The sequence below is a fragment of the Felis catus genome, chromosome B3 (genome assembly GCF_018350175.1).
Source record: "Felis catus isolate Fca126 chromosome B3, F.catus_Fca126_mat1.0, whole genome shotgun sequence".
Lineage (NCBI taxonomy): Eukaryota > Metazoa > Chordata > Mammalia > Carnivora > Felidae > Felis > Felis catus.
Genome location: NC_058373.1, coordinates 113829799 through 113854598, shown reverse-complemented (window position 1 = coordinate 113854598; position 24800 = coordinate 113829799). Strand labels below are relative to the sequence as shown.

Here is a 24800-nt window from a genome sequence, read left to right as displayed (position 1 = left end):
ACTATTTTAAAGAGCACATTTTGAGTTTTACCAAGTGTTTTGCTATCAGTCTCTTAGCTGTTGTCTCGCAGCAGTTCTGAGAACTCTAAATAGCCCCGCTTCCAGATATTGCTGAGAAAACAGCAAATGCATGCAACTTTGCACCGGCCGATCATCTGGATGCTGCTTACAGATATGCTCCTAGTTCTCAAAGTCTGCCTCTCATAAAGGAGGGAAATGTACCAAAATCAATTAAAACATAAGGTAGAGTGAACTAAGTGCTCCAATTATAGGTCAAAGAGAGCAGTACAAGGGAGCAGCCTTCAAGTCCAACTGGAAAGCAGGGGCAAAATTCAATGATGGCAGAAGCGTCTGAGCCTTGCCTTGAGAGATGCCAAGCGTTGCGGGAAATGAGAGAAGAACACCAAGCTGAGGTAAGAGCATAGTTCAAGCCACACAGATGTGTAAAAGCATGCTGTATTCAGGGAGCCACATGAAATCTAAATGGTTGGAGCAAAAGACTCGCCAAGAGATCATCAAATGAAGAGTAAAAGTTCACCTGAGTGAAATCCACGAAAAAGCTATCAGTAAAAAGGAAATGCAATTTGAAAGTCTGGAAACATTGTTGAGTGCCTCAAAGAAAAGCAGCTGTCCCAGTTTTAGTGTTACAAACCCAGGGCAGGATGAAACTGACGAATCAACAAATCTGAACACATAACTTATTACTATATTCTTAGGTTTAAAAAATCCATTTGTATAAGCAATCTATTCCAAAATTAGTTCATAAAATGATTCTATCCAAATTCCTGGATCTGACTCCCCCTTCCAACAAGGGTAAATCACAAGACGTATTCTCACAAAATAAGGTAAGGATATAAATAAAAGCAAACAAAAAGAGAGAAAGAGAGAGACTGACGTTTCAAGTCGCATCCATCAGGTTGGTGGAGGGCAGGAAAAAGAGCTCTCTGGTGACATCTAGGCTGTTTACATTACCAATAGTGGAAACATATGGTTAAAAACAGACACTCTGAATTCTGGATAGCAAAATCTGTTTTCAGAGAGACAATATATAACATTTGGTGGCTGACATTTAAGAACTAATCATGTTTGGGGCCAACTGAAAGAAATTGTCTGGAGAGCACTCGCCTACTGTTTCTGTTGTCATTAGCTGAAATATAAAGATTACAATTTGATCATTTCAATTTGGAATAGAAATATCTGTTTTCAGAGAGGTCAATATATAATATTCAATAACTTTTGCAAGTCAACACGAAGTCCTCTTCTTTTCACAATGAAAGGGGGAGAGCATCCAAAAGGAAGACCTCATGAAAGGCTCCTTTCAAACAGTGGCCCTTGCTGTGTCCTCTTGATTAAGGGCTCATAAATAAAAGGACACAACAGCTGCAACTTATGATTAACCATGGTATAGTATTTCAAATAGTGAATAACATTATAGTTATTGCAACTAACAAAACTCCTTACATTGGTTCAACACATGACCTTGGTTTTGTCTGGACTGTAGGTGACCTGAATTGAAGAGAGATGTCTGGGTTGAAATTTAACTCGGTGTCTGAAAAGCTATGTCACATGGCTGGAAAGTCAGTAATGTTGCAGTTTTGGGAACCCTTGCTCCTCTCAATGCAATTGGATGGTATAAAGATAAATCTGAGAAGAGCAGTGAAAAATAAAGCTAATTGGTCAGCTCTTGAATAATGTCCAAACATTTGCAAACCCTCTGAGTAAACCACTCAGGTTATTCTTAAACAACTAAGGTAACTTTACTGCCTGCCATGGGCAAGTGCCCTTTAGATTAACATGGTAAACAATTCTCGAGTGATTAATGGCATACACTATTTCTCTGCCCTCTACTGAGGGCAGAACTCTCTTAAGGAGAGCAGGAAAAGGCTTTACCTCTTGATTTATAGGCTCAGACCAAAGCAATCTGAGTTTTCTCTGAGTATGGGAAGCTATTCCTGAGGAAGATATGGGCTCTCAAAAGAGAGACCACCGAAGACAAGGAAGAAAGGATCTTCCATTATCCCTTTGCTCCGTTAACTATCCTCTGAGAAGCTGCCAGTGTCCCTCCAGTCTTAGTTAATTAGATGGGTTCAGGACCTAATTCTAAAAACTACTTTCCCCATGACCATAATAGATGAAAACTAAAGGAAGAGCCTGACTTTTCTCACTTCAATTGGTAAGTAATCATATCACTTAATACCTAGTTTCTTACGATAGAACCTCCCATACCTTTTACTGGGTTGTCCTATTAACTGGCCTGATCAGGTAATGGTTTCAAGCTGTTACACAAAAACTCAAGTTTCCATAAAGCAGATCCATGACCAAAGCACATATGATTAATTTTTGTCTGTTTGTCGCTAGTCCATATCTTAACACAATGTAAGATGTAAGCAATCACATTTCTAGTCCCAACTCTGCCAACAAACCACTCAATTCCTCCAAAAATGAACAATAACATTTAACATAAATACATTCTTTGTGAATTTACAATAACAATTTGAAAAAGGATATTGTTTCTTTAATAAGCCCTGCAGTGATACAGCATTAACTATAAGTATTTAGACAATTAATACTGGGAACTAGGAAGATACATGTTTCCCAGGAAAAAGGAGTTTGCTTAGATCTTCCATTTCATTATTACTAATGAAACGTATAACATTAACCACACAAAGAACTGAAAATTCATTAGTCACTATTTAAATCAATGGGATGAATTGCTAGCTTCTAGAGAGATTTTGATTACGATCTTGAACAGTACTGAGCACAGAATAAATCCTAAATGGGTACTCATTAACTTGAGCCAATGAACCACAGAGAATAAAAAATAATTTCTTAAGAACAGGGGGCAGAGATAAAATTTTAATCTGAACTTGTCATCTTTGTATCCCCAGAGTATGGAGTGCCTTGTACATAATTGGCATCAACAATGACTGATTATGTGAATGAATGAGCTGATTAATTAATTAATAGAATAAGGGCAGTAGTATAAGAATACTAAGACAGGCAGAGAAAGGATAAGGCCATCTAGGTCACTAAGGATAGTGAAAAAAGCAGGTTCATTTGGTGCTATATATTGCCTATTTCTATATATACCTTTCAAAAAAAGAGTTAATCTGTTTTCCCACCTGCAACAGAGTTAATGTTTTCCTCATAGAAAAATTATGAAATCTGAATGAGCTTAGGTAAAAATGTAAATAAAAGTATAAAATAAACTGTTATATAAGTTTACAAAAAAAAAGTTTAAAATCTGAATTAGAGCAAGGTACTGATATTTCAGCCTGGATTTTCTAGCACAGAGAAGGTAACTAGACCAGCCTCATTTTAAATAGGGAAGTTTGTTTATTTCCTTGGAGAGCCTAATGTAAATTAAAGGGATTGATTTCAGGATCATCTTTCAAGGAAGACTACTAAACCCTTTTGTTAAATCAAATTACTCTAAGTTTTCTGATATCTAGCTTTAAAAAATGCATAAATACCATTTCCTTTAGTATGTCAGCAACTCTTAATGGGAGAAGTAATTTTGAAATTAAATGTCATTCCAGTTCTTAAGCAACTTAAACCTAGATTTAGGAATTTAAGGGAGGGATTTGTTGCTTTTTTTTCTATTAGGAACAAATTGTAAGAAAAAGGCAGTTTGATCTTAACTACATCTCTTTTCTATCTACTTCAAGTCTTAAGATTTATAGTTTCTTTTTTTTTAAGATTTATAGTTTCTCATATAACTTTATCAAATGGGTAGAAAAATGGATGAAACTTGTTTTTATTCATAGATCCATAATCGCCCCTGAGGAAATCAATAATAATTCAGGCTGTATCTCTTTTAGGGTTAATAGCAAGGAGGTGAACAAATACAACTGGTTCCACACTCCTACAAGAAACAAACTTTAATGCCCCTTTCCCATAAAGGAATAGACACTAGACAGACTGAGGAAATTATTGTGGTCGCTCATTCATTCAGGCACTACTAAGTATCTCTGGAGCCGTAAGAATGAATAAAATATGGTTCCAAAACTCTGAAAGCTCACAGTCCAGGTACAAATTCAGACATGGCAAATTCATCAACTGTATACTTAAGATTTGTGCACTTTATTGTGTATAATTATGCCACGATAAAAAAAATTAAAAGGGTGAAGACACATAAGGCAAATTATACTATAGCATCTGAACCATCGTAATAGAGAAGCAGAGAAGAGGAAAAGGCGGTTCCTTTCTTTGTCTAGGGAGTCTAGCAAAACCGGACCAAAGAGCTAATGAACATGAAAGCCTCACCTAGCAAAGAGGCTAGCAAACAGTAACCCAGTAGAGGGTAAATCAATGCAAAAACACAAAGGTGAGGAACAGCAAGAAATACAACGTGTCTGAAGCACATGTACATGGGATGGGGTGCTGGGAGTTGAGGCTAGAGAGATAGACCAAGAAAATCCCACATACCAAGATAATGAATTTAAATTCTCTCTCTAGTGACTAGATTAGGTTTGTTTCTAGGTAAATAACTCACTCATTCCTTCTTTCCAGAGCAAAGCAACATCACCTCTAAATTCAGTTAGTTTTCACAAGCTCATTGCTGGAAAGAATGACAGGGTGGAAAAAAAATTGCTTTCCTGAAATCATTACTTCAGGATTCACACTATTAATACAACGATCACAAGTAATAGATTGGCCAATATGGCCAAACCTAAAAATCTCTTGCTTAAAGGAAAACAACAACAAAAGTTGCCCTCCAGCACCCTTCTTTATTAACTTTGTAAGGTATTTACCATCCAAATCAGGGTCTAAGGGGTTCTGAAGGAATATAAGAAAAGAAAACTGGTATCAAAATCCTCCTGTAAAATATGTCCAAGATGTAATATGAGAAAATTGTGTGAAACTGTATACGGCATAGAAACACATTTTTGTTAGGACAATGAATAGTAAACATGTTCATATATGCATGGAAAAATTTTGAAGAAGTATAAAAAAAGAACCATGCTATCAGTAGTTATGTCTAAGATTATGGGAGGCTTTTTCTTTTTCTCCATAATATATCTCTTAAAGGTCTAAATTTTATAAGTATGTATTACTTTTACGGACAGAAAAATGCATGAAAGATCAATTTAATTTAAATAAAACCTTTTGGTGGTGGCCTATAATCACAAAAGTTGAGGGAAGCCTGATAAGTGAACTAAGAGTTTCCATGTGAGATTCACCACCAACAAGCAGGTTCATCACATTTCTATGTGGTCAGCATGACATACCAATAGGAGAGTCTTCAGATTAGCGGGCAGGCAATTGTCATCTATCTGCCTTCTTCTATTCTGTCTCCTCAGGTTATTCAAGAACATGGTGTAATTGCTTGCTAACATAATTTTTTCTCTGTGGACTTTAAAATGATGATCTGAGGGGCACCTGGGTGGCTTAGTCAGTCAAGTGTCTGACTTCAGCTCAGGTCATGATCTCATGGTTCATGGGTGTGAGCCCCACATCAGGCTCTGTGCTGATAGCTCAGAGCCTGGAACCTGCTTGGGATTCTGTGTCTCCTTCTCTCTCTGCCCCTCCCCCATTCGTGCTCTGCCTGTGTCTCTCTCTCTCTCTCTCTCTCAAAAATAAACACTTAAAAAACTTTTTTTAATTAAATGATTATCTGAAGGCTGATTAATTTATGGTCAGTCTATACCAGCCACAAATAATCTTCCATTTTTGTCTTTGTGAGAACAAATATGCATTTTGGGCCTGTGGAATTTCCTCCTCTTGGAGGAGCAGCAAACCCAAATGGTGAATTCAAGAGATTCAGGATTTCTGCGTGCATTTCTACTGCCCCTACACAGAAACTCTAAATTTTTCAAGGCTAAATCTACCCTGCTGGCAATAACCTGCCAGCATTACCTTATTAGTTATTATTCATTTTTCAAAGTACACTCTTCTACATTGTTTCATGTGATTCTCATAATAACTTTGTGAGGTAGTTGGGGCTGGTAACAATCTCCATCCTTTTTGCTCTTCCTGAGTTTTACATCTTAAGAGATACTGGGCTTGGGAGGGGAAGTAAATACAAAATGAACACATTGCCACTGCATAAAATTTGGAGGAAAATAAAAAACAGAAAAAACAGAAAACCAAACCAAGCCAAAAATTATTCATAATCTCACCACCAGAGATAACATTGCTCTTTGGTTGTATAAGTTTCCAATATTTCTTCTCTGTATTCCATTAAGCCCATTAGAAGATGAGAAAATTTTCAGGGTGCCTGTGTGGCTCAGTCAGTTGAGTCTCCAACTTCAGCTCAGGATCTCACCGTTTGTGAGTTTGAGCCCCGTGTCAGGCTCTGTGCTGACAGCTCAGAGCCTGGAGCCTGCTTCGGATTCTTTGTCTCACTCTCTCTCTGCATCTCCCCCACTCACATTCTGTTTCTCACAAATAAATAAACATTAAAAAAATAAAAAATAAAAAATAAAAAAAAAGAAAATTTTCACATGGCTAATGAGAGTCAAAGCAAGGGCTAACATCCATGAACACTTTTCATCATACCTTCCTTCTTACTAACCTCTTCCTCTTTCAAAATGTCCAAGCATTATAAAGAAGAAAGCCTTAGAAACACAGATTTTGATATATTCATGTTTTGTTTAGATGTACTAAGTGAGCTTACCAATGGTCTTTGGAAATTAGTACCTCTAGTATAAAAACCACTGTCAAACTCAGTGATCTCTAAAATATTCTAACTCCAATCTTCTCTGAATGAAAAATGGCCAGAAGACAGGGTCAAGAATCTGAGTCAAAAGGCTATCAGATGAGGGCAAGTTAAGTAAATCAAAATCTCATAAAAAAGGAGTTAGCCAAACTAGAATTAAAATCACAAATCAATATGTCATACATTGGAACAAGGGTCAGTCAAAGAAAGAAAAGAAATGTATGTAAGTCTGGAAGGATGACATTTGTCAGAGATTGCTGGCTGATCACTAAACCTATTTCCTCTTCTTCTTGGACACACAGCTAGCTATTTTCTAGCTATCCCTGCAGTTCAGTATGGCCATGTAAGTCCTAGTCAATGGAATATCAATGAGAATGATCTGAGACACTTTCAGACTTGGCCCCTAAAAACCTCCTGATTCATTATCCCTCACGCTTTCTTCTTACAGGGTGACTCTGGAAGTCATGAATCTGTTGAAAATGGTAAAGCCACAAGATAGAAGGAACCACATGATGGAAAACAATTCTGCTTGCAGAAGAGCTTCCGATCAATCAAGAACATCTGATTAAACTTGATGTAAGGAAAAAATAAATTTGTACTTATTACATCATTGAAATTTGGGGGTTTATGTATTACAGTAATTAGTGTTACAGTCTCCCTGACAGGTGATGAATCAACCAGGCCATGTGGGCAAGGCCAGACTCCAACATAGTCATGGATTGCCTATCTTCCTCAGTCTAGGGCCATACCTGCTGACCAGGCTTTGATATGCAAATTCAGCATGCTGAATTACTTTCTGTCAGTGAACTCTTATTCTGAATTTCACATAGGCTAAGAAAATCAAATGACAGATGGAATCATACATGTGTTAAAGGCAAATCATGAAAAGATTCAACAAAATCCAAATGTCCATTCAAGTTTTGAGAACACTTTGATAATGTTTTATAGAGAAAAAAAACACAAAACAAATTAGAGCATATAGATTTTCCAAATCAGATATGCAAAAGGGAGAGGCATGTTATGAATTAAATGTGTTATCCCCCAAATTCACAATTTGAAGCCCTAATCCCCAATGTAATGGTATTCAAAGATGGGGCCTTTGCAAGGTAATTAAGTCATAAGGGTGGAGCGTTCGTGATTTGATTAGTACCTTATAGGGAGAGACACAAAAGAGCTTTCTTCTTTCCCTACTCTTCTAGATGCTGAAGAGGATGTGGATAAACAGGAACCCTCTTGCACTGTTGGTGGGAATGCAAACTGGTACAGCCGCCTTGGGAAACAGTGTGGAGATTCCTCAAAAAATTAAAAATAGATCTACCCTGGGGTGCCTGGGTGGCTCAGTCAGTTGGGCGTCCAACTTCAGCTCAGGTCATGATCTCACGATTTGTGAGTTCAAGCCCCACATCGGGCTCTTTGCTGACAGCTCAGAACCTGGAGCCTGCTTCAGATTCTTTGTCTCCTCCTCTCTCTGCCCCTCCCATGATTGCGCTCTGTCTCTCAATAACAAATAAATGTTAAAAAAAATAAATTAAAAAAAATAGATCTCCCCTATGACCCAGGAATAGCACTGCTAGGAATTTACCGAAGGGATACAGGAGTGCTGATGCATAGGGGCACTTGACCCCAATGTTTATAGCAGCACTTTCAACAATAGCAAAATTATGGAAAGAGCCTAAATGTCCATCAACTGACGAATGGATAAAGAAGATGTGGTTTATATATACAATGGGATACTACTTGGCAATGAGAAAGAATGAAATCTGGCCATTTGTAGCAATGTGGATGGAACTGGAGGGTATTATGCTAAGTGAAATAAGTCAGGCAGAGAAAAAAAGATAACATATGTTTTCACTCATATGTGGATCCTGAGAAACTTAACAGAAGACCATGGGGGAAGGAAAGGGGGAGGGGAAGTTACAGAGAGGGAGGGAGGCAAACCATAAGAGACTCTTAAATACTGAGAACAAACAGAGTTGATGGGGGGTGGGGGAGAGGGAAAAGTGGGTGATGGGCATTGAGGAGATCACCTGATGGGATGAGCACTGGGTAATGTATGCAAACCAATTTGACAATAAATTATGCTTAATATAAAAAAAAACCCAATCAGGTGGTTAAGACAGAGGGAAAGTAAAACTAATATTTATTCAAAGTCTATATCCTAGAAACTTCATATATATATTCTTAGTCCTCACGACAAATCCATGTGATAGTTATTACTATCCTCATTTTTTCTTTTTTTTAATGTTTGTTTATTTTTGAGAGAGACAGAGACAGAATGCGAGTGGGTTGGGGCAGAGAGAGGGAGACACAGAATCTGAAGCAGGCTCCAGGCTCCAAGGTGTCAGCACAGAGCCTGACACGGGGCTCGAACTCACGAGCTGTGAGATCATAGCCTGAGCCGAAGTCAGATGCTCAACCAACTGAGCCACCCAGGCACTCCAATCCTCATTTTTTCAAAGGAGAAAACTGAGAGTCATGCCAATTAAGTCATCAATCTAAGCTTACACATCTAGAAAGTGGTGGGGCCACTAGTTTGTCTTACTGCAAACTTAAGCCCTAGTTTGTCTTACTGCAAAGCTCATGTTCATTTCACTACAGCCTTGTTATTGATATTTACACACATTTCAAAAGATTTGCAAAAGCTTCCTTGACCCTAATATACTTATTGGATGGCCCCAAAGGTGACTGTCCTGTGTCTCACCTCTCTAGGTAACAGTCCCAGAGAGTCAATGCCCCTTAATTTTCTAAGAAGTGAAGAGACAGATGCCTCAAATTTTTCCCTGGGAGGTGACTTCTTAGAACATGCTTAGGGAAGGTGCCTTAGAACTCCTCTCGGCAGTGGATGTTTGTTCCAGCTTCTGGCAGGTGGTGAGAAGATTGACAACTCTGACTCTCCTTTACTATATGAACACCATGTGCGTGTGCACATGTGCACACACACACACACAATTTAACCGTCTGAATTTCAAGTCATCTGACCTTCAAGTCAGGTCACCCATGATCAGAAACTGGCATATATCAAGAGGACATATGAAAAGGAATCTAGGTATGCCCGGGTGTCTCAGTTGGTTAAGCGACCAACTTAGGATCAGGTCATGATCCCACCATTCATGGATTCAAGCTCCACATAGAGCTCTGTGCTGACATCTCAGAGCCTGGAGACTGCTTTAGAGTGTATGTCTCCCTCGCTCTCTACTCCCCTATTTGTGCATTCTCTCTCTCTCTCTCTCTCTCTCTCTCTCTCTCTCTCTCTCTCTCTCAGAAATAAACATTAAAAAATAAGAAGAAAAGAAAAAGAGCCAAAATTGAAGGGAACATTAAAACATTTACAGAACTTACATATTTCCTGTTCAAGCAAATTCTACTGCCCTCAACCCTGCAAACACATTAGTCTATATTATGTTAAATCATTACATTGGAGATAAAGTTAAAACCAGTATGTTGATCTGAACTAGTGGGCAACAGACTGAAATGCTTACAGCAGTCAAAATTGGAAAAAAGTAAATCACAGATTTACCCAGTGCACCTCATAGCTGTTAATTTAGCTTTGGAAAAATCTCTCTTAAAGGAGAACTTTTAAATGGAAGCCACAAGACGGCCTGAATAATGGCAGTGGTTTTTTAAGGGAGGCCGATATGCCTTGGAAGCATAGGGACCACACAACAGACATGAGGGCTTCTCAGGCACCTTTTCACCTCACCCACTTTATCATCATGGCAAAATAGCTCATAATGCTCTAGGGCTTGAAAATCTTAATCTATAATGCGCAGATAATTATATTCTTTAAGATAGTATTGGATCTAAATAAAAAAAAAATAAATGCACTATTTAAAGCCAATTGTACTTATTAGCCATGTAAGATTGGAGAACAGGATGCCTGACTTTTACTCAGAGTTTTTCCAGTGACTCACTGTGTAATTCTGAGGACACAGTGCTTTGATCTTTAGTTCCTTAGCCCATAACTAGAGAGTTTTAAATTGTGCACCCCCCTCAATCTTTTTGGAGGGCACCCTCTCTAGCTTCTTTTGCCCTCAGATGAAAGGATCTATAGACGTGGAAAATTGTCGTTTGGTGATTTCCTACATCCCCCTTTCTAGTATTTCAGCCATTCTCCTTTTACATCTGAGGGACACTGCAGAGAAATCACTGCTGTGCACAATTGAAGCCACAGGCTTAAAATTTCACTGTTGGAGGGGCAGGCTGAGAAGGAACAAGTCTGGCTTTAACACCACAAATATCTCCAATTACCAAATGTGGGCAGAAAGAATACAAAAAACAAGAAAAGATAGAAAGATCCTTGGTATTCTTCAAAGCTTCCCTTTTGGGATGAAAGTTCTTTTTTGAGGCTTCCAAGGCAGAAAGCCTGGGCAGCCTGCACACCTGGAGTGCATTAGTGGGCCCTGGACTCAAGGTGAAACAGGCTGAATTTCATCTAGATGCTTCCCACAATCCATTCTCATAAAAGCTCACAGTAATTTACCAGCTTAAGAACACGGCATGGTATTCATGGAGCACTGAACCCTGGGATTACCTTCCAGAGTCACTGGATAAATCCCACTGCTCATCTATGTAAACACACTTTCATCTCCATTACCTTTAGCTCAAGGAGAGTTTCATTTTGTTTACTGTGGCATAGGGTCAAGACCAAAACCCACCCTCAAATCACTCCTATAGCTCTGTCAAAGAGCATCCAAACGTTGATGTAACTAATGAGTGACTTTTCGCATTAGGCTATGTCCTCATCTAACCACAAAATACCAATGCCTCTACTGTATGTTTCCGTTTCTTCATCTGCCTCAAGTAGGTGATGCCAGCCTGTCTTTCCAGTTCCCCGTTTTAGTGCCCCCAACCTGTAAAGAAGGAAGTCTTGCTGCAGTCGCCAGGCAGGCTCCAACATGGCTTGCCATGGCAGCCAGTATGGCTGCTTCCACCCACAGAAACTGTTTTCACACATTCCCCCATCTCTTTTCTGTACCTCTTCAAGTATAATTCTGAATAGGGCTCACCCAGCCACTAGGACCACTGTATTCCATGAATCTGCTCCCTAAGATGCTTTTCCCCATCCCTACTTAGAGGAGAAATAAAGCAAGGCCACAAGCTCTGGAGCCAGACATTCTAGCTTTGCATTCTGGCTCTGCAACGTATTATTCATATCACCTTGGAAAAGTTACTGAGCCTCTTTGCCTCAGTTTCCTTATTCATAAAATGGGGATAATGATAGTAGTTACCTCATACATAGAGATGTTGTAAGGATTCACTATATGATCTTGGAATAGTGCCTGAAATGTTGGAAAGCATAATCATCATCATGCTGATATCTTCCATATCAAGGTCAAGTACTTTCTTTACAAAGAATACTCCTCCAGCTGGCCCTTGCTCACAGTACAACTCTCTCCTGCTGCAGGACAAACAAGTCTGGGCAAAATACCACACAAGGCCAAAAGAAAGATGAAGAAGATGGAGCTCTCAAACATTCAGTACTCCATCAAACTAAATGTTCTAAAACTGTAGGCTACGCTCCCGAATCCACCCAAAGTTGGGGTATCTCAAGGTGGCAAGTGATAAAACTTCTCTCCTTGACTGTTGGGATGAGTACTTGAGTTAGGCAATGCTCTGGTCCACAGATGTTCTTCAGAACTGAGAAGCTGTTGTTGCCACAGACCAACTCTAGTCACGGAGTACCAGGTAGGAATAAGGGTGGAGTATAAAGCACACCCCACCCTCAGCATATGCATACATGTACCTTGTACCATTTGTACAAGAACCAATTGTCTTGAAAGACTTTAAGATGTGAACTGGCTGGAATCCTAGTGTTTGTGTCTCCTTCTAAGCCATTCGAATCTCCAGCATCATAGTAGGCATGATACTCCTACACTGTCTGTTTACTAGCACAGACTAGCAGTAGAACCCATGAGCTCTGTGGCAGCATTACTCTCAACAGATATATTGTAGCATAACATTTTTCAAGATTTACAACTTTCTACATTATGTTCTTACTAGAGATGTTCCTCGAAAAGACCTATTCCATGTGCCATATAAGTAGTATCAATTTCTAGCGTCCTATAACATAAGAAAAATTGTAAAGCATTGCTCTAGACTACTATCAGAAAGAAACTTACTGTTCAATACATTCCAAACGTTTACTGAGAACCTAATAAGTATAAATCATGTGATACTATGCCTTTAATAATCTGTACTTTGATTTCTTATCTGTAGGTCAAAAATAAATAAATTTGTCTCAGAGGATTGACCTGAGAGCAATAATGGCCATAAGTGCTTTGAACTTTTTAGATAAAGGGAAAAAAATGAATTTAAATATTTATTTTTAATTTGCCTCATGAAATGTGTCTTATCCCCTAACAGGTTCTTGCCAAAAAAGAAAAAAGAAAAGATAATAGAGCTTCATCCTAAAAACAAAGCCTGAAATCCAGGGCTTATATATGAAGAGTATCTACCACATTCTAGTGTAACAAAGAAATCACATACCACTAAACAGTAATTTAACTGTGAAAGGAATGCTAACACATACTAAAGGCAGCTCCTTTATCTTCAAAGGAAAAATATTAATGAAGGAAGAAGGGGTTTTAGAGTACTTTGCAGAAAGGTGGCATTGATCTCACCTGCCTCTGTGTCAAAATGCCAATAGAGAAACACACTCCCACACTCCAACTTCTACAAGCAAGCATCTGGTGATTAAGACCACAGCAACACTTTTATCTACACATCTCCTCCAAAGTGGTTCTTATTTCAGCTTCTTCAACAAAACCAAATACTTTGCTCTAGTTCTGACCTCAATCGTGTCTTCAGTCTGCCTAAAAAAGTGGGGCAAAATGATTTTTTTTTACAACCCAAACATCATCAGTTGCCAGCCACACAAAATTGGGGCAATGAAATGGGTATGCTGGGGAGGGGGGAGTGGAATTTTTGTGGTGCTTTACTGAGATCTCCCTCCTCTCCTGACCGTACATTCTGCCAATTTCCAATATGCCGGCTATGGGCCAGAACTAGGAAGAAGTCACAACTCTCCAGATGCAGCCTGAAAACTCCTTTGTTGACTTGAAGAAGATAAAATTAAAACTTCAAACTTTTAACAAGAAGGATTTGTGCAGGATTGGGATTAAACAGGCCCAATTACTTGGATGATAGAAATCTTAATCCACTCTCCACTGCCAACTCCTCATGTGGTTATGGTCAAGTAGCTAACCCCATTTCTTCATAAGGCTAGAAAGTAGAGGCAGAGGGGACAGTGACAAAAAAGAAAAAAGAAAATATGCTAAGCTCAGCACACTGCAAAATGGAAAGTGATATACAACTAAAATGAGAAAGCATATAAAACAATACCAGCCTTTCTCTTTTGGCTTCAGAAAAAAAAATATTTCAATTAATTGGGTCACCAGGAAACACACTCATATAGAATTTTGATAAATGGGTCCAAAGGTTTAAAAAGCTACTTATCAATGAATTCATTCCAGTCTTTGTTCTGCAAAGAAATACAGGTTTCAATTTATACTTACTATTGTCAAAAGAGCCTCAGGGCAGGAAACAAGGGTGAGAAAGGAAGAAGACCCTGATTATTACAAAATAAAGAAGGCAGCATGGTCACAGGCTTGGCTCGGTGTTAGAAAAAGAACATTATGAATGAGGGCAGTGCTGAGATGACCTGGTATTCTACCTGCTTGAACGAGCTGCCTCCTTTTGAGTCATGCCAAGGTCACGTACTGAGCTATTAAAGATACCTGAGTAGGGAAATATTTTCCAGCAAAGTAACTTTCTTTAAAGTGTGCTCAGCACCTGGTCATCTGTTCATCTCAGAGTGCTCAATGATCAATAGACAAGACAGGGTAAAAGGTCAGAAGGTTTGAACCTCTTAGCTGGAGAAAAAAAATTTTTTAACCCTTGAAAGACTTTCTTAAAGTAAATTTATTTATATATGTTGCCAGAGCTTCATCTGGCTTGTTTTTTAAGCTTAATTGCTTTTTATTTCCATTTCTTCATTCTTTTCTCTCCTCTTCCTCTCCTTTCTCCCCTTCCCACTTCTTCCTCCTCCTCTTTCTCTCTCTCTCTCTCTCACATCAATCTACAAGTTTTTGGAGAAGTTTTAGCGATAATGGATAATGTTTCCAAAATGGAAACATTTTTATATATTTTCTCCTTATGAATGGAATTGAGTTCTATCCTAGTGAGAGGAAAGATAACCATAGGTGATTGAGTGTGTGTTTTTAAGGAAAAGTCCATTGAGAAAACCTAGTTAAACTTGAAAATGGATTTTGGTACATGAGAATCAGTAAAGCACACATAATTAGATCATTCTGGTACTGGCCAGCAAAAGGATCATTCTAAAACAAAACAAAACAAAACAAACAAAAAAAACAAAAAAACTACAACAAAACACCTTGGTGCTTTTATGTGCATGTGTACACACACACACACACACACACACACACACACACACACACACTTGCAGAGGCACCTCCTGGTAGGCTGATTGTCTTTCTGGCACCCAGGAAAAGGCAGTACTTCTAAAAGTTCCCAGGAGAGACATCACTAAGTATATTTGTGTACAGAATTGCATGCTGTTTGCCCTGGGGAGTAGGTGTGGCAATGTACACTCAGTAGTATTCTGGAGTCTGGAAGGAAAACCTTTCCCAGAAACATGTCTTAATCCTCAATGTTATCTTTCTTGGCTTATTCTGGGAGTTATACTCTGGGACAAAAGCTTCTTTGCTCCTTTTGTACGTGTCCCATTTGCGGATGGCACACTTGATGACAATATTATGAACAAAGTGATTTAGAACAGATCTCTAGTAAAAAACAGAACTCAATCTTGGCATAGTGCAGTTGATTAATATGCTCTGGGCCCACAAAATACATACTCTTGCTGCTAACTGAAACAATCCAGAAGCCTTCTCTGGGAGTTAGCTAGGTGATATTGTTCCATTACTCTACCCTCTTTTGGCACTGCTATAACTATTTCAAGATCGGTTACCATTTAATTCCCAGAATCAGGATATTCATGGTCCAAAGTTTACCTTTTTTTGCATTTAAAATGAATGTGCTCAGAAGTCTTCAACATGAAATATTAACACTAGAAATTCATGCAATGCTCATCCTCTCTGGAGACCAAAGGGCTTTACTGATGCTATTATGTTTTATTTTTTAATGCTTATTCTACCCCTGAGCACAGACATCATGATCCTCATTTTCTTCATGGAGAAATCATCCAAGGATGATTGAGTTGCCTGAGGTGAAGTCAGTAGTGAAGCTCAAAAGTGAAATCTGAATTTCCTGATTCAACATTGCAGCACTAGATTTTATCATCTTATTTTTAGATATGATGAAGGATTTGAGAGCTAACTCTTTGAGATCAGCCTATCAATTAAGAATCCAGGCTTTGGAATTACGTGGACCTTGCTTTGAATACTAGTTTCACTATTTACTGTTGTGGATCCTGAATAAGTGACTTAACTTCTTGTGCTTCACTTTCTACCCAGCCATGCAAAGCCCCAGAAAAGTAGATAGGTGTGAGGTGGTATGTTTCCCAAGATGTATACCTAAGGGAGAAAATCTGCCTCCTCCTCAACTCCTAAAGATGTTTTAAGGATTAGATCATTGGCAAATCATCCCATACTCTGAGATCCCAGCTAATAGAACACAGTACCCAAACTGAGTCTGGGCTCAGTGAGAGGACCCAGCCTATCAGAACACACACCTGGAGATTTTGTAATGCTTGCCGTAGGTAGGCTGCTGTATCAGTTACCATGATACAAGAGCAAGGAGGAAGGGGGTAGGGGGACAGGAAATACTTGGATGACAGATATTGCAAATTCTTTGCAACTATTCTAAAAAATGAACATGTAATTAAGAAATGTGAAGCCATTGTCTTGAAACTATCCAATTTTACAAAGAAGTGGAGGTCCAGAGAGTTTCATTCAACAGAATTCACACAATAAGGTAGTAGAAAGATTCGAATCCAGATCAGACTGACCCATACATTTTCTACCAAAACTCTGAATTTATTAGGAGATGATAATCCAATGTGTAAATGTTAACTGAGACTTTATCTCAGCCACTTGGAATTTAAACAGACACCATAATTCCAAAACTTGAATTTGGTTTGAGAACCATAGAAAAACCCTGGTCCTTCTGGTGAGGCACTGCACAGTTAATCACATCCCAGCACTGATTTAGACAGAAAAGAATCACAGACTGAGTCAGTAGTAGTTCACCTTATACAACCCCAAATAGGTGTTTCTTAGTCGACATGGAGACCATCTCCTGTGAGCTATGTTTGTGAAGTATGATGAGCTCATCCCAAACACAGGTGGGAGGGCCATAGGCAAGTACACCTACCAAGTCTTTATAAGCCATGCCTACAATGAATAAAGTGGAAATAATCAGCCTGACGCATTTAATACTTAAATTACCCTGCATTACTGATGAAACTCAACTACTGTGCCTCTCTGGTATGCTTTATTTCTATTTAAACACACCAAGTATCTTTTTTTTTTTTAAACTTTTTTCAACGTTTATTTATTTTTGGGACAGAGAGAGACAGAGCATGAACGGGGGAGGGGCAGAGAGAGAGGGAGACACAGAATCGGAAACAGGCTCCAGGCTCTGAGCCATCAGCCCAGAGCCCGACGTGGGGCTCGAACTCACGGACCGCGAGATCGTGACCTGGCTGAAGTCGGATGCTTAACCGACTGCGCCACCCAGGCGCCCCGAAACACACCAAGTGTCTTTAAGTTCAGCAAATGTACCCTGCTTCTTTCCTTCCTCACTGACATCAAAAAGATGGAAAAAGCGATCTGAAGTTGCAAATTTCCATTGAGAAAAAAAAAGTAACCATGGGGAAGAAACAAATGGAATGACAAAATGTGCTATATCAGTATAAACAAAGATCATGTATGCCAACTCTATCAATATCACTCTATTTAACTTTTAATCTTTCAGGGAAATCCTGAATACAAGAATTCAGAGTATAGCTAGAAAAAGGAGAACATTCTGTTCCTTTCTCGTGAGTAAATATTATTAATATTTACACTAACCGAATACCATTATTTGCAAGGAGCATTAAAATAAAAACCAAGATGTGGAACACCACTGAGCTCACCATCTATTGCATTACATTTTCTTGTGTTATGCAGGAATAATCAACATGAGGTTTCAATTAACTCATTCAAATCATTGCAAGTTTAAATAGGTGGGTCAGCATAGATTTGTAGGTCTCATTGAGAAGATGACATTTAAGCGAAGACTTGAAGGGAGTGAGGAAGTTAGTTATGTGTATATCAGGGAGAGGAGCATTTTAGTCCACCCAATGCCCCTGGTCTTGGCCCCCTGGATAGTCTCGCCACATGCTCTTGGCTTTACTCCAGCATCGTTCTGTATTCTCAGTGTATCCTGCCCTATGTCCATATGCTTTATTTTAAAACAGCTTTCATTAAAGGGTTCAAAACACTAAGTCTAAGCTGCTCTTGTCTTAGCCTGGGGTCACTGAAGCCCATCAAGATTATATCCTCGTCTTAGTCAAACTGATCTTCTCTTTCTCTGTTCTTTATTCCTTGACTACCCTGGACTCTAAAATCTACACGCAGAACTTACTAGTGCCTCCATCAGTGTCTAAACATGCAAAGTAAAAACTAGTGTTATGTGCAGAGAGTAAGAACATACAGCAACATATGCTAGGGTCATCAGAATGATAAGGGGGAGAGGCACCTGGGTGGCTGAGTAGGTTAAGCACCCGACTTCAGCTCAGGTCATGATCTCACAGTTTGTGAGTTCAAGCCCTGCATCAGGCTCTGTGCTGACAGCTAAGAGCCTGCAGCCTACTTCAAGTTCTGTGTCTCCCTCTTTCTCTGTCCCTCACTCTCTCTCTCTCAAAAATAAATAAACATCAAAAAAAGAATGATAAGGGGAAGGGAGTATGAATTAATAGGAAGCTGCTAATCACTGATATAGTCAATGCTATACTGAAAATATCATGATGAAATAACCTAAGACTTGGGCTAGTCAGTGCCATAATTACAAAGATGGCCTAAAGAGTAAGTTGCTAGTGGCTGAGGTTTCAGTGGCTAGAACTTTTCCCTTCATGGACCAATATGTGGCCACAGATGTCAATATAATGACTTATGTAGGAGTATTTTGTGTATCTTACCCATCTTAAGACTTCACTCTTTCAATGCTAAGCATTCTTCCTTGAGTAAATATTTATCTATGAAGTCTAGTGGTTACAGCCCAAGGAAAGAAGCCAAGAAACATGGATGTTACCCCATACTCTGCCTCTGCTCTTCAATATGACCATGCAAAAGTCATTTCTTTTCTAAGTTCCCACTACTGAGAAACTGGGACAGTCGATGCCCCAGCACCAAGTCCTAAAGACCTTTATACAAAATCACGCATATTCCATGGGATTCATATTTCACAGAAGGTGCCCAGACCCTGGAATTTAAATCAATGAGTAATCACTCTATTCCTGTCACCTCTAAAATCCTGATGAGGACTTCCTGCTCACAGAAGAAAAATCTGTAGCCCAAAGGTGATCTCCTGGTTAGGTCTCACTGAACCTACTGACTGCTGTGTTTCTGAGGTTAGGTTTCTCCAGCTCTTTCCAGAGAATATAATACTCATAAGTCTGAGCTAGGCTTCAGTGGCAACAGAGCAAACACAAAAATTTATTAACTACAAATGACTCAAGTCAGTCCTACCTGGATTTATAAGTAAAAAACAAAAATATGCCTCAATGAGTTAGACACCGAACTAAGTATATAAGAGTGTGCACCCATTTGAATTCTGCCACTGACTTGTTGTGGAGCTTTTGGCAAGTCAAAACTTCCCTAAGTTCAACAGCCTCATTTGGTAAAAAAAAAAAAAAAAAAAAAAAATTAATGATATTTTACTAACTAGGTTTTCACAAGCAATAAACTTTAAAAATGCCTTTGAAACATGCAAATGCCTGGAGCTGTATAATCAGTCACGTCATCGTCAGAATAAAACAAAGGCCCAACTCCCTGTGATCCAGGTGTCCCTACACTCAATAATAAGAGACCTTGGAGACTTGGCTCAGAAGTGAGTAAACAGACTACATACAGGAAGGGCAAGCTACTGGGAAAGGAGGCCAATGCAGGTTAATGATTCACAGGATTAAGTGTCTTATTTCTCTTTCATAACATAGGCTTGACTAGCATACCCAGCCAAGCACAAAAAGCCATCAGTGGTTAAAAGGAAATAATTGAATGGGAAAGGAACCATGGTTCAGGTCACATAATTTTAATTCTGTTAAGTTCTTCCTCTAAGGGTCTTTCTTCGCTTGAAATTTGGAAGATACCAGTGCAACTTGGATACATGGAGATTAAATTATTTTTCTTAACCTATGCAACCACTTATATACTGTAAAACTGAGCCTGGAAGCTTATGAATTCTTGTGGAATAGTTTGGCAGGGGTTCTTACTCTTGTTCTTAGCTTCTTGCTATGTGACTTAGAAAAGTCTCTAAATCTAGCTAAACTTCTTTTTCTCCAAGTTAGAAAACAGAAATTATGAACTGGGCTTTGGCTAATGAAAAAAGACCATTAGTGCCTGGCTCTCCTTTCCTTAAGTAATATGTTTGTACTTTGCAATATGATCAGGTCAAGTCAGTAAGGACCACACAAATGTACATGTAATAGGTTAAGAATGCAATGATTGGAAAATATACAGGATCCACATCCTCTTCTCTACAACAGATGAAGCACTTCCTTACACCTTCCAAATGAGAACTGGACAGTATTAAGGAGAAGGGAAGGTATAAAGTGAAATTGGGGGAGATACTGTTCAACCGAAGACCAAACAGAATACAACATTAAGAAGTACATTAAAATTGGGGCTAGGATACAGAGGTGTTAAAGTTCTAAATATTTTCATCAGCCTCAAATAAGAATATAAAATATGATGAACCAGATGAAAGGTAATCACTGTCTAAAACTACATTTAATTTTTTTCTCTCAAAAAAAATAAAGGGGTGCCTGGGTGGCTCAGTTGGCCAAGCCTCTGACTCTTGATTTCAGCTCAGGTCATGATGTTACAGTTTGTGGTATCGAGCCCCACACTGGGCTCTGCGCCGACAGCATGGAGCCTGCTTGGAATTCTCATATTCCCTCCCTCCCCACCCCCAAAATAAATAAATAAACATTTAAAAATAATATTAATAAATATTTCTAGTGAAAAGACTGCAGCCTTTAATCCTTTTCTCCAGAGAAGATGCTTCAAGAAAAAGAGAACTTCTTATATAATAAATGCACAAACTCAGTCAGGCTGAGACCCTGTCCACGTGTTCACACAGAAGAGTGGGAGACTGCTCCACTTGCTGGGCTGCTGAGGTGGGGCTAATCTGCATTTTGACCTCAAAATTCTCCCTGAGAAGGTGGGTCTTGCCCTTTTAGTGACTCCTGATGAAAATTTACTTTGCTCCACCCAAAGGCTAAATAAAACCAAGACACAAAGCTTTTATTTTCGGAAACTTTGGTCTAAAACTCAATGAAGGCATTACTCTCTGCATGTTTCTTTCCTTTAACATAAAACTTTTATGCTCAGAAATGACAATAAAAGGTCTCACAGCCTTTCTAAAATGCAACTTGCTATTCACAATTGTGAAAAATAGACACAAGCTAAAATGTCCAACACTAGAAGAATGGCTATGGAAATTATGTTATAATCATGAGGTAAGTTATTATGCTGCCATTAGAACTGTGTTTACAAAAATGTTCTTAATGGGATGAGAAAATGTTCATGATAAAAAGGTAAATGAAAAACACTATATAGAAACTGTACACAAAGTATGAGCCAAACTATGAAACATTTTAGATTTATGTAAAGTGAGACTAGAAGGAAATACAGGAAATATAACAAAATGCCATTAATTAGTAGACATTTCAGGATTGAGTTTTAGATGATTAACTTTTTGTATAACAGCTTTCTTGAGATATAGTTCACATACCATCCAAATTCACCCATTAAAAAATTTCAGTGGTTCTTAATCTATCCACTGAGTTGTATGACCATTACACCACAGTCAATTTTAGAACATTTTTATCACTTCCAAAAAAAATCCTGTACCCTTTAGCTACTACCCACAAGTCCCCCATCCCCACCCCTAAGCAAACACTAATATAATTTCTGTCTCTATAGATTTCCCTGCTCTGGACATTTTATATGAATGAATCATATAATGTGTGGTCTTTTGTGAATGGCTTCTTTCACTTAGCACAATGTTTTCAAGATTCATCTACATTGTAATATGTGTCAGTACTTCATTTCTTTTTATTGTCGAATAATATTCCATTGTATGGACATGCCACGTTTTATTTATTCATTCATTTATTGATGAATATTTGTTTCTACTTTTAGATATTATGAATAATGCTATGAACATTCGTGTAACAACCTATTTTCAGTTATCTTAAGCATATAGCCAGGAGCAGCTGGGTGATTTTTAAAACATTGCTGGGCTCCCAAATTTTCCACAAGCCATATATAATACTTTTCTTATTTAAGAAAAAAAGTAACATAAAAAGATATCCTTTTGATTTTAATTCTCTTGTGTGCCAGTGCTTTCCCTGCCCAATCTCTTATTCTCTCCTAAACCAAAGCCAGACGTTTTGTAGTTAATTAACTAAAATGTTTTTAATGAATACTTGCTCTGAATTGGACCTTATACTAGGCAAATTAGAGGATATGAAATAGGAAATGAGGGTTTTGCTTTCAAGAAAGAGATGCTGCTTAACTCTAGAGAAAATGCTTGGGAGGGAAAACCACCAACATTAACCTAGCCATTAGGAGGAAACTAGCATATTCAAGTAGGGTGGGTTCCATGCACTGGAGAGTGAACCATTCCGTTACTCAACATAAAATCAAAGACTTCTCTCATATGCCTATGCTCTCACAAGAAGTCAGAAAACTGAACTTCATAAGCATTATAACCTTCTGTAAGAAAGTCATGTTCCTAATGAAGATCCCATTGCTGGGGGATGGTTATAAGGTTCTTTCTAACATAGCGACAGGCCCATAGACTAGTTTGATCTGTTATTTTCTTTGTGCATGCACACATACATGCAAACAAAACTTGTTTCCATTTAAGGCTGTGTTGTCAGGGCAGTATAAGCAAGTGGGAAAATGGTGTCATTTCTGGAAGGTGAGTGAGGAGTCCATTGAGGACCTCTGGTTCAAAATGAACCTTTCAGGTCAATGCATACATCATGACTAACTTGCAAGAACAACCCGCCTTCCTATGAATGTGTGCTGCTAACTGCCTCTCAGACCACCTGGGCCAAGGACAATTCAAGCCATGAGGGACTCAGCAATGTCCACAGACACAGTTGTTTGTGGTACAAGAAATCGCATGGAGGAGGGGAATTAACTTTTTAAAATGTAACTTACTATTTAAGCTATATTTAAAAGTTCTGAAGAGGGGCGCCTGGGTGGCTCAGTCGGTTAAGCGGCCGACTTCGGCTCAGGTCACGATCTCGCGGTCCGTGAGTTCGAGCCCCACATCGGGCTCTGGGCTGATGGCTCAGAGCCCGGAGCCTGCTTCCGATTCTGTGTCTCCCTCTCTCTCTGCCCCTCCCCCGTTCATGCTCTGTCTCAAAAATAAATAAACGTTAAAAAAAATTTTTTTTAAATAAAAAAATAAAAGTTCTGAAGAAAAATGTAATACTCACATGCTCAACTTATGATATAAAACATCAGTGAGGTATATTTTAAGGAACAGATGAATGGAAAAATCAAATTATGCAAAGTTAGTGATCAATAATAAAATTAAAAGGTTATAGCCATCAGCAAGAGGTCTAAGACTAGGACAAAATGCTTTGGGAGCAGAAAATTTGAATCAGGCACTACACAACAACAAAAATAAATACAACCAGGCTGCTTTAGGATAATGTACTCGTCCCAAATAGGACTCTTGCCTGGGCACTCCCTTGCCCTCCTACACTGCAGTCTCCTTTGAAATCATGCTTCTCCCGGGATACCAGATGAATCATTTGTTAGAAAAATGGAGAAAACAGCCTCAGTTTAAAAAGAAGAGAGACTGAGATTCATTGAGGTTCCTATGCATGCTGAAGTCTTTAGGGAACAGGGCCTACATAGACTGCTGTTTTAGTGATTGGGAAAACAACAACAGCTAGAATAAACCACCCCCACGCACTGCAAACTGAAATAGGAGAGTGCTGGGAGTGAAATGCTTTAGTGGAGGTATGCCCACATCCCAGCACTGGAATAAAAGCGGGTTTTAAAGGGCAAGTCTGAAATGTACTCACTGCACATGACCTGCCTTGCTAAGCCTGGTTCTTGTCATGGCTATTATGCCCTCAATTTCATGAACATCGTGTTCACTTGGAAAGAAAAAAAAAAAAACTTGTTTTAGTAGTAATTGCACATCAATACGAGAGTCCTATTATTTCTATTAAGTTAATTAACCTATTTTTGAAAAGTATACAAAATAGGTCACTTAAGTGGGTGTGACCTTACCCAGTGAACTATGCTTTTAAACTGTCTCCAACTATTAAGATTTATAGATGCCTTTATCAACATCTTAGTTTGAAAAGGCTGGCTGAGGGAAAGGCATGCAGCACCAGGCAAAAACAGCTTTGGTCCCTATCAATCAGCCTATTAGAACTTAATGATATTTAGATGATGTGATTAGATTTTCGAATTGAATGCTGCTTAATCTAAATTCCAGAGTGCTTGTGTAATCATGCCGTATTTTTAAGGCTTGGGCAAACAGTCTGAGGGAGAGAACTTGTATCTGAGGCCTATAAAAAAGAACGTTCTTCCTAGGCTGCTCAGAAAGAAAACAGTCTTACTACAGTACACATACATGGGCAAAACATGTTTCTAAATTATCACTACCATCATCATCAAAAGCATAAAAGCATAAAAGGCAGAACGGAGCAAGGTACTAGGCAACAAACATTTCGTCTCTCGTTTGGCTCCCGATTAAATGGCATAAAAATCCTAGGAGTCCATTTCTATGACATTTAGTAAAACTGCATTTACAAAGTTTTAAGGTCCTTTCAAGCCTCTTCTCATCTGAGGGTCTCTGGCTCCATGGCCATGCTGCCCACCTGCAGGAGTGCTGTAACTGATAACATCTAGAAGACGGGAGA

At 38.8% G+C, this 24800-nt stretch overlaps 1 protein-coding gene and 1 long non-coding RNA gene across 12 annotated transcripts in view; one reads left to right on the top strand and one right to left on the bottom strand.

The window, feature by feature from the left end:
- Positions 1-24800, bottom strand: part of RAD51B (RAD51 paralog B) — a 687198-nt gene that overhangs the window by 368941 nt on the left and 293457 nt on the right. The gene's annotated exons all lie outside the window — the stretch shown is intronic.
- LOC109500889 lies at positions 1682-7277 on the top strand. Its single transcript, XR_002158733.2, has 2 exons — positions 1682-2173; positions 7110-7277. It is a non-coding gene; the product is annotated as an uncharacterized LOC109500889 (long non-coding RNA).